Source organism: Dermochelys coriacea, chromosome 7 (genome assembly GCF_009764565.3).
Source record: "Dermochelys coriacea isolate rDerCor1 chromosome 7, rDerCor1.pri.v4, whole genome shotgun sequence".
Lineage (NCBI taxonomy): Eukaryota > Metazoa > Chordata > Testudines > Dermochelyidae > Dermochelys > Dermochelys coriacea.
Window position 1 is genome coordinate 49,457,486 of NC_050074.1, and position 10,119 is coordinate 49,467,604.

The window sequence follows — 10,119 nt, forward strand, 5'->3', positions numbered from 1 at the left end:
CTTTTCTATTTTTGAGTTCCACAGGCTTCCACAGCAGTCTCAGCCGGATGAAAATGATAGTCAGGCTCTGCTAACTAGAATGCTTGCGTCTCAAATGAGTCCCACTCTGTGCCACCTTTTCTAATTTGGCTGCAGTTTAAGGCCTTTCTGAGAGGGGATGGCGGGAGTTGGTTGTAATTTCAGAGGTGTGTTGCTGTGGTGAATGGTGGGGGGAAGGTGTATCTCTCAGGACCCTCACCGCAGTTCCGCTTTTCCAACATCCAGCTCTGGTTTCTGGACTGCGATTGCACAATTGTTGACTTGGAATTAGGTTTGCTTTTTAAGGGATACAAATACAATTTCTCCCCAACTAAACTGACTGACTGAGAATCTGTGTTTTCCATCAAGCTGGAAACTAATTCAAACTGAATAGTACGGATGGCGGAGGTAACTCTCCCCCTTCTTCCCCCCCTCAGTCCCACCTGAAATTTGGATTTGGATTTCCGACCGCCTCTGGCCCTCCGCTTCCTGGACACACGCACAGATACGCGCTGCACAGTAATGAAAGATAACGGCCTTGCGCGTTGCCATGGTAACCGTGCAGTAGTCGTGATAATGAAAACCAGATCTGGGATTATGGGCCTCCACTCCTGCTCTCTCTCTCTCCGTCCCGTCAGAGGCAACTTGACAGACTGGCTGGAGTTCTCTCCCCTGCCAATACGCACACAAGGAGTAGCAACGAATCCAAATCCTGGCAGGTCTGAAGTTTATGACCTGGCAAGGTTATAATCTGTTTACAAGTTTACAAACACCTGTCAGGGATGGTCTAGGTAGTACTCAGTGCTGCCATGAGTGCAGGGGACTGGACTAGATGGCCTCTTGAGGTCCCTTCCAGGCCTATAATTCTATGATTCACTTGACCTGGGCCTGGCCCCTGGTGCATGCTTACTGCTAGCATATCTCAGTGGACACAAGCTGAGCCAGGCCTTTAGACCTGCCAACTGTTCCTTATTGTGTCATTTAAAGACACATAGAGGGAGGGATCCCAAAGATCAGACGCTTCTGTAGAGCCCTCACACATGCATCCTGCTCAGCCCTGCACTGATGGAAATCTTCAGAGCCCCATAAACACTCCTCTGAAATGCCTTTCCATTCAAATCAGCGGCTCACCGTGCGAAAAACACATCTTCCACAGGAAGCCGAGCTCGGATACAACAGCTGGTTTCCAAGTCCTGCTTTTACACATCTGAGCTGGTGTGAGGAGCTCAAGTGGTTTATGATACCTGATATCACACACACTGCACAAGGGGCTGTGCCAGGATTTTGAACTTTGGGAACCTGCTGGTCTTGCTTGCTTTACTCTAACTACTACCCCAGCCTGCCTGAGGCTGACAATAAGGCCATCTGAAGGAAGAAAGAGGCTGGCCAGCCCCTTGGTGCTACTTTATTGACCTGAGAGTGAGCCATGGAAAGACATCTTCAGCAATGATTAAGAAGAATGGCTCAGACATAGATTCATAGATTCATAGATTCATAGATACTAAGGTCAGAAGGGACCACTCTGATCATCTAGTCCGACCTCCTGCACAGCGCAGGCCACAGAATGTCACCCACCACTCCTATGAAAAACCTCACCCATGTCTGAGCTATTGAAGTCCTCAAATCATGGTTCAAAACTTCAAGGAGCAGAGAAGCCTCCCTCCAGTCAACCATGCCCCATGCTACAGAGGAAGGCGAAAAACCTCCAGGGCCTCTCCAATCTGCCCTGGAGGAAAATTCCTTCCCGACCCCAAATATGGCAATCAGCTAAACCCTGAGCATATGGGCAAGATTCACCAGCCAGATACCCAGGAAAGAATTTTCTATAGTAACTCAGATCCCATCCATCTAATATCCCATCTCAGGGGATTTGGCCTATTTACCCTGAATATTTAAAGATCAGTTACTTACCAAAATCCCATTATCCCATCATACCATCTCCTCCATAAACTTATCGAGTAGAATATTAAAACCAGATAGATCTTTTGCCCCCACTGCTTCCCTTGGAAGGTTATTCCAAAACTTCACTCCTCTGATGGTTAAAAACCTTCGTCTGATTTCAAGTCTAAACTTCCTGGTGGCCAGTTTATACCCATTTGTTCTTGTGTCCACATTGGTGCTGAGCTGAAATAATTCCTCTCCCTCTCCTATATTTATCCCTCTGATATATTTATAGAGAGCAATCATATCTCCCCTCAACCTTCTTTTAGTTAGGCTAAACAAGCCAAGCTCCTTAAGTCTCCTTTCATAAGACAAGTTTTCCATTCCTCGGATCATCCTAGTAGCCCTTCTCTGTACCTGCTCCAGTTTGAATTCATCCTTTTTAAACATGGGAGACCAGAACTGCACACAGTATTCTAGGTGAGGTCTCACCAGTGCCTTGTATAATGGTACTAAAACCTCCTTATCCCTACTGGAAATGCCTCTCCTGATGCATCCCAAAACTGCATTAGCTTTTTTCACAGCCATATCACATTGGCAGCTCATAGTCATCCTATGATCAACCAATACTCCAAGGTCCTTCTCCTCTTCCGTTACTTCTAATTGATGCGTCCCCAGCTTATAACTAAAATTCTTGTTATTAATCCCTAAATGCATAACCTTACACTTCTCACTATTAAATTTCATCCTATTACTATTACTCCAGTTTACAAGGTCATCCAGATCCTCCTGTATAATATCCCGATCCTTCTCCGAATTGGCAATACCTCCCAGCTTTGTATCATCTGCAAACTTTATTAGCACACTCCCACTTTTTGTGCCAAGGTCAGTAACAAAAAGATTAAATAAGATTGGTCCCAAAACCGATCCCTGAGGAACTCCACTGGTAACCTCCCTCCAACCTGACAGTTCGCCTTTCAGTAGGACCCGTTGCAGTCTCCCCTTTAACCAATTCCTTATCCACCTTCTGATGTTCATATTGATCCCCATCTTCTCCAATTTAACTAATAATTCCCCATGTGGCACGGTATCAAATGCCTTACTGAAATCTAGGTAAATTAGATCCACTGCATTTCCTTTATCTAAAATATCTGTTACTTTTTCAAAAAAGGAGATTAGGTTGGTTTGGCACGATCTACCTTTTGTAAAACCATGTTGTATTTTGTCCCATTTACCATTGACTTCAATGTCCTTAACTAATTTCTCCTTCAAAATTTTTTCCAGGACCTTGCATACTACAGATGTCAAACTAACTGGCCTGTAGTTACCTGGATCACTTTTTTTTCCTTTCTTAAAAATAGGAACTATATTAGCAATTCTCCAATCATTCGGTACTATTCCTGAGTTTACAGATTCATTAAAAATTCTTGCTAATGGGCTTGCAATTTCAGGTGCCAATTCCTTTAATATTCTTGGATGAAGATTATCTGGGCCCCCCGATTTAGTCCCATTAAGCTGTTTCAGTTTCGCTTCTACCTCTGATATGGTAATATCTACCTCTATATCCTCCTTCCCATTTGTCATGCTACCATTATCCCCAAGATCCTCTTTAGCCTTATTAAAGACTGAGGCAAAGTATTTGTTTAGATATTGGGCCATGCCTAGATTATCTTTAACCTCCGCTCCATCCTCAGTGTTAAGCGGCCCCACTTCTTCCTTCTTAGTTTTCTTCTTATTTATATGGCTATAGAACCTTTTACTATTGGTTTTAATTCCCTTTGCAAGGTCCAACTCTACTCGACTTTTAGCCTCTCTGACTTTATCCCTACATCTTCTGACCTCAATTAGGTAGGTTTCCTTGCTGATCCCTCCCATCTTCCACTCCCTGTATGCTTTCTGCTTCTTCATAATCACCTCTCTAAGATGCTTGCTCATCCAGCTTGGTCTACAACTCCTTCCTATGAATTTTTTCCCCTTTCTTGGGATACAGGCTTCCGATAGCTTCTGCAGTTTTGATTTAAAGTAATCCCAGGCCTCAACTGCCTTTAGATCCATAAGTTCTTCAGTCCAATCCACTTCCCTAACTAATTGCCTTAATTTTTGAAAGTCAGCCCTTTTGAAATCAAAAACCCTAGTTGCAGATTTATTTATGTTAATCCTTCCATTTAGTTTGAACTGAATTAGCTCATGATCACTTGAGCCAAGATTGTCCCCTACAACCATTTCTTCTATGAGGTCCTCGCTACTCACCAAAATTAAATCTAAAATGGCATCCCCTCTAGTCAGTTCAGCAACTACTTGTTGAAGGAATCCATCAGCTATCGCATCTAGGAAAATCTGAGCCCTATTATTATTACTAGCACTGGTCCTCCAGTCTATATCTGGGAAGTTAAAGTCTCCCATGATCACGCAGTTTCCATTAGTATTTACTTTATTAAAGACATCAAAAAGGGCTCTATCCATAACCAAATTAGATCCCGGAGGTCTATAGCACACCCCAAGCACTATCATAGGAGAGGCTTTACTAGTTTTCTTCCCCAATGTAATTTTTGCCCAGACAGACTCTGTCTTATCCATTGCATCGCTTCTTATTTCTTTACATTCTAACTCATCGTTGATATACAATGCTACTCCACCCCCTTTACCTTTGTTTCTGTCTTTCCTAAACAGCACATACCCTTCAATACCTGTAGTCCAGTCATGACTACTATTCCACCATGTTTCTGTTATCCCTATAATATCTGGTTTCACTTCCTGCACCAGTAGCTCTAGTTCCTCCATTTTGTTACCTAGACTCCTCGCATTGGTGTATAAACATCTTAATTTTTGCTGTTTGGCCTCGCTCACATTTTGTACCCTATTAGGCACAGTCATTCTACAGCCATTATAACCTATTAGACTAGTATCCACACCGCCCTCGCTCCTTATATACATTCTCCTACCCATGGCTGTATCCTTTCTTACTTCATCTTCTTCCCTCTCAATGCTAAAATCTGGCGTGGAGATTTTCCGGACATCTCCCATCCATCTCCCCCCAATTCCTAGTTTAAAGCTCTCTTTATCAGTTGTGCCAGCCTCGATCCTAGAAGTCTATTTCCTTCCCTACTCAGATGAAGTCCATCCCGAGAGAACTGACCTCTGTCCGTGAATGCCTCCCAGTGGCCATACATCCCAAAGCCCTCCTTATAGCACCACTGCCTAAGCCATCTGTTGACAGTCATAATCTTGTCACACCTTTGTTGCCCTTCTCTAGGAACAGGAAGGATCCCGCTAAAGATCACCTGAGCCTCAATTTCCTTAAGCGTCTTCCCCAGCCTAGCATAGTCTCCCTTGATACTTTCCAGCGAGAATCTGGCTGTATCATTTGTTCCCACATGAAGGATAATTAGGGGATTCTTTCCCGCTCCCTTGAGGATCCTTTTCAACCTCAGGTCTACATCCCTTATCTTAGCACCCGGAAGACAGCACACCCTTCTATTCTCAGGATCAGCTCTAGTTACAGGCCTGTCTATTCTTCTCAATAAAGAGTCCCCGATCACATAGACCTGCCTTTTCCTGGTGACAGTGCTATTCTCCAGTCTCTCCCCTGTTCCCTCTGGCTGCAAGTTCTTTCCATTCCTATTTTCCCTTACAATTCTCTTCAACCCATCCTGTATCCTCCTGGGGCTCATAATTGGTGTAGTCTCCCTTGACTCTTCCCCTTTTTCTATAGGGCTAGCCTCTCTTCTCTTCTTCCTTACCCTTCCACCTTCAGCGACTACCTGCAGAGCCCCTTCTTCATTTTCCAACTCTGCAAACCTGTTCCTAAGCTCTATTTCTCCTTCACTAGCCCGTCTTTTTCTCTGCCTGGTTCTTTGAGTCACATGTTTCCACTGACCACTTTCCTCATCCAGTCTCTCCTCAAAATTCCCCAGCCCTGCTTCCATCCGAGAAGACATAGATCATCAGTGGTAGTACTGAGGGTTGTGATTACAGACAACTGGCCAAGTTCATAGAACATAAGAACGGCCATACTGGGTCAGACTGAAGGTCATCTAGCCCACTATCCTGTCTTCTGACAGTGGCCAATGCCAGGTGCTTCAGAAGACAGTTATGGAGTGATCCATTCTCATCCAGTCCTAGGTTCTGGCTGTCAGAAGCTAGGCACACCCAGAGCATAGGGTAGCGTCCCTGCCCATCTTGGCTAGCAGCCATGGATGTACCTGTCCTCCAGGAACTTATCTAATTCTTTTTTGAACCCCATTATAGTTCTGGTCTTCATAATATCCCCTGGCAACAAGTTCCATGGGCTGACTGTGCGTTGTGTGAAGAAGTCCTTTCTTTCGTTTGTTTTAAACTTGCTGCCTATTAATTTTATTGGGTGACCCCTGGTTAGTGTGCTTTATGTGAAGGGGTAAATAATACTTCCTTGTTCACTTTCTCCACAACATTCATGATCTTATAGGCCTCTGTCATATCCCTCCTTAATCATCTCTTTTCTAAGCTCAACAGTCCCAGACTTTTTAATCTCGCCTCATATGGAAGCGGTCCCATACCCCTCATCATTTTTGATGCCCTTCTCTAATTCTAGTGTATCTTTTTTTGAGATGGGGAAACCACAACTGCATTCATTATTCAAATTGTGGGTATACCATGGATTTATATAGTGGCATTACAATATTTACTGTCTTATTATCTATCCCTTTCCTAATAATTCCCAACATTCTGGTTAGCTTTTTTGACTGCTGCTGCACATTGAGTGGATGTTTTCAGAGAACTATCCACGATGACTTCAAGATCTCTTTCTTGAGTGGGAACAGCTAATTTAGACCCCATCATTTTGTGTGTGTAGTTGGGCTTATGTTTTTCAATGTGCTTTACTTTTAAACAATGAAATTCGACTGCCATTTTGTTGCCCTGTCACCCAGTTTTGTGAGATTTTTCTGAAACTCTTTGCAGTCAGCGCTGGACTTAACTATCTTGAGTAATTCAGTGTCATCTGCAAACTTTTCCACCTTGTTGTTTACCCCCTTTTCCAGATCACTGATGAATCTGGTGAACAGCTCTGGGCCCAGTACAAATCCCTGGGGGTTCTTACTATTTATCACTTTCCATTGTGAAAACTGATGGGTTAAGTGAATCTAAAGTAAATTCTACTCCTCTCAGTGTGTAAACTGCACTGACCTGGAGTGTCAGGGTGTGATCCACAGCCCATGTAAATCAGCACAGCTCCCTCCACTCCTAGAAACCATTTGAGGAGCTGGTTCCCTCCTTCCTGGAGCTAGTGTGTACGTGTGATTGCCACCAGCTTGGCTGACACACCTGGGCTTGAACCAGAGCCAGAAACCACAAGCTGGTGCAGCTGTGGTGTAAGCTCTCTGCTTGTTGCACTGATAGTCTGCCAGCTGCTGTGCAGCAGGCACGGAGGGGCCCTGTAACACCCTCCCCAGCGGGTCACCTGAGGTGGTGAAATTCAGACATCTGTGGCTTGATTCTGTGTCACACTCTTTCCTACACTTGATGCATGAGCTGAGAGTGGGACAATGTTGGCCTTAACCCACCTTTCCTCCTTCCATCTTCTGAGCCTGTCCTATACCACTCTGGAAATTATAGCAGCCACTGAGCTGCTCGAATTTATGTTGAGGCTGCTCATAACACCCAGGGAGACTGTAGGAAGCTGAGACTAGCCAGAGCGCACTGCGTGCTGGCCAAGTCCCTTCCTCCCTGCCTCCTCAGGCAATAGATTTTTTGCTTTTAAGTTCCCCTTGTGTCACCAGCAGCATTAGGACAATGGAGAATGGCTCTGTTCACTCCTTTGTACTTGGATTTCCTTAGCCCCATTTCCTGAGGACTAAGGGAGTTTGAGTGAGTTTATGGGAGGCTAATTTACACCACATCACTCCTGAATTTGGCCCTCTGAATCGAAGGGTGGTGTCTGAGTCTCAGTCAGAGTAACTTGTGCACTGAGGAGGTTCGAAGGAACTGCTTGAGTAACCCCAAGGCTCTCGGGCAAAGGGTTCCCTGTTTGCAAACCTGGCAAACTCACTGCACCAAACACGTCTTGCAGGATATTTATCCATTAAGAGTAACAAGTAAGGTGTTGTCAAGGCTGATTCCCCATTCTGGCACTTTGAATGCAGAAGGTGGGGGCCCGGAAGAATCAGGGTCTGGTGGGTAGCTGACACCTGTGCTCCAGTGTCTCTCCACTCAGTAACCTTCCTCCCGCTCACACTCACACTTTCCCTTTGCTCTGGGGTATTTGCAAGGCATCTGGGCCTGAAGGCTCTCAGTGGGTCCCCGGAGTGATGAGTTGCAGTCGGCTGGTGCTCTTGGGGCAGTTGGCTTTCACATGCCCCAGCTCGTTACTTTTGAAGAATTGCCAGCTGACTGTGGGCTGGAGCAAGGTGGGTGGTTGGAGAGTGGGATGGTGTGATGAGAGGGCATCTGGGGTTTCTCTGGCTGTGTGGAGGGCTCCTCCTTGTGAGGTGGGGTCTTGGGCTGACTCTGATGGTGGGGTGTCATCTTGGGTTGCCCCTTCTGGTATCCTCACCAACTGCTACTAGCTTTCTTGTTCTCCGCCACCTCCACCCATTTGGCTCCGATCTCCCCAGCCTCGATTACAGTTTTGGGCTTCCCATCTAGGATGTACCTTTCTATTTCTTCAGAAACACCCTCTAAGAACTGCTCCATTTGTATGAGGAGAGACAGATCTACCAGAGACTTAACGTTTGCTCCTAATATCCAGGCATCCCAATTCTTTACAATGTGGTAGGCGTGTCGGGAAAATGCCACGTCTGGTTTCCACTTTAGGGCTCTAAACTGCCGACGGGCATGCTCCGGTGTTAGCCCCTCCTAATTCTGGCCTTTTGTTTAAAAAGTTCGTACTCTTCTTTAGGCATTTCAGCTGCTACCTCTGCTAAGGATCCACTGAGTTGTGGCCTCAGCTCCACCATATACTGGTCTGTAGGGATGCTGTACCCAAAGCAGGCCCTTTCAGAATTTTCTAAGAAGGCCTCTGTATCATCACCTACCTTGGAATGAGAAGCGGTACTTGGAGAAAGATTGTTAGGGCTACCTGATTGATCCAGCTTAGCCTTTTCCGTCTCTAAGTGCTTCAGGTCCACTTCCAAGCACTTCGCCTATCTCCTCTCCTCTGCTTCCGCCTCCAAGTGCTTTGCCTCTAGGAAGAAATTCCTTTCTTCCTCCGATAGAACTTGGTCTGAGTTAAGGGCATTTCTCCATCCTGGCACTGGGATCTCGGTTCGGGGAGGGCTGACCCTTCCCTCCTGGGAAGTCTCGGTTCCTTCATCCCCTCCCTGTATTGCCGTCCTGGAGCTGGCTGTCTGGGCTTGATCTGGGTCTCTCTTATCCATGGCATGCTGCTTTAGGACGATTGGTTTCTCTAGGGTTTCGGTGCCCGACTTCAACCTAATGCACAGGGCTTCCTTACTCTAGCCTAGCTATTTCGTTGCCATAAAGCTATAAAAGAAAAAAATAAATAAATTGCTTGTTGGAGTCCCTGGCGTGGCAGGCTTAACCCTTTGCATGCCTGTTCTCTCTTAGGCAGCAAAGAAAAGAAAAGAAAAGAAAAAAAAGAAAAGAAAAGAAAGACCTCCCTGGCTTTGCAGGCTGCCAAAAGGAATATTGTGTCCTTTTAAAATCCTGAGGTCTGTGCTTCTGTTTCAAAATGATCCCACCCCTCTGCCACCATTTCAAGGCTGATTCCCCACTCTGGCACTTTGAGTACAGAAGGTGGGGGTCCGCAAGGATTCTAAAAATTAATACTGGCCACTCCAGGTGGTATTAAACTCCCAAGGTTACAGCTTCTCTCTGACCTTGGATAGGTAGATGCTGATACCACCTAAATGCAAAAAATGCCTTTGAACCCAGGAAGGCACACTTGGGAATTCCTCCCTGTGGGTTACCCTCAAGCCTTTTCACACACCCCTCCGGGGAAGAGCTGAGAAAGAAAACAAAGGAAATCAGCTGTTGCCATCAGTTAATTAAACAACATATGCACAAACCTCTTAGGACCAATCCTGATCTTAAAAAAAGAGGTTTAATGATGTATGGTGATGGACGTTTAACTACAAAGGGCAACAGGTTATTAAAAAACAAAAAGAAAGAAAATACATCTGGAATGTAAGCTATTGCTAGATTTTAAAAAACAGCAAATATAATAATTAAGCATCAAGAATGGTTTTCTTGAAGTCAGGCTTAAAGGTTACAAGCAAAACAAAA

General features: G+C 45.2%; 1 long non-coding RNA gene across 1 annotated transcript; it reads right to left on the minus strand.

Annotated features, from left to right (window-relative positions):
* Window positions 1–437: 437 nt before the first annotated feature.
* On the minus strand, window positions 438–9,017 carry LOC122460947. Its single transcript, XR_006282592.1, has 3 exons — window positions 8,585–9,017; window positions 5,095–5,097; window positions 438–450 (listed from the first exon to the last, which is right to left on the minus strand). It is a non-coding gene; the product is annotated as an uncharacterized LOC122460947 (long non-coding RNA).
* Window positions 9,018–10,119: the final 1,102 nt, after the last annotated feature.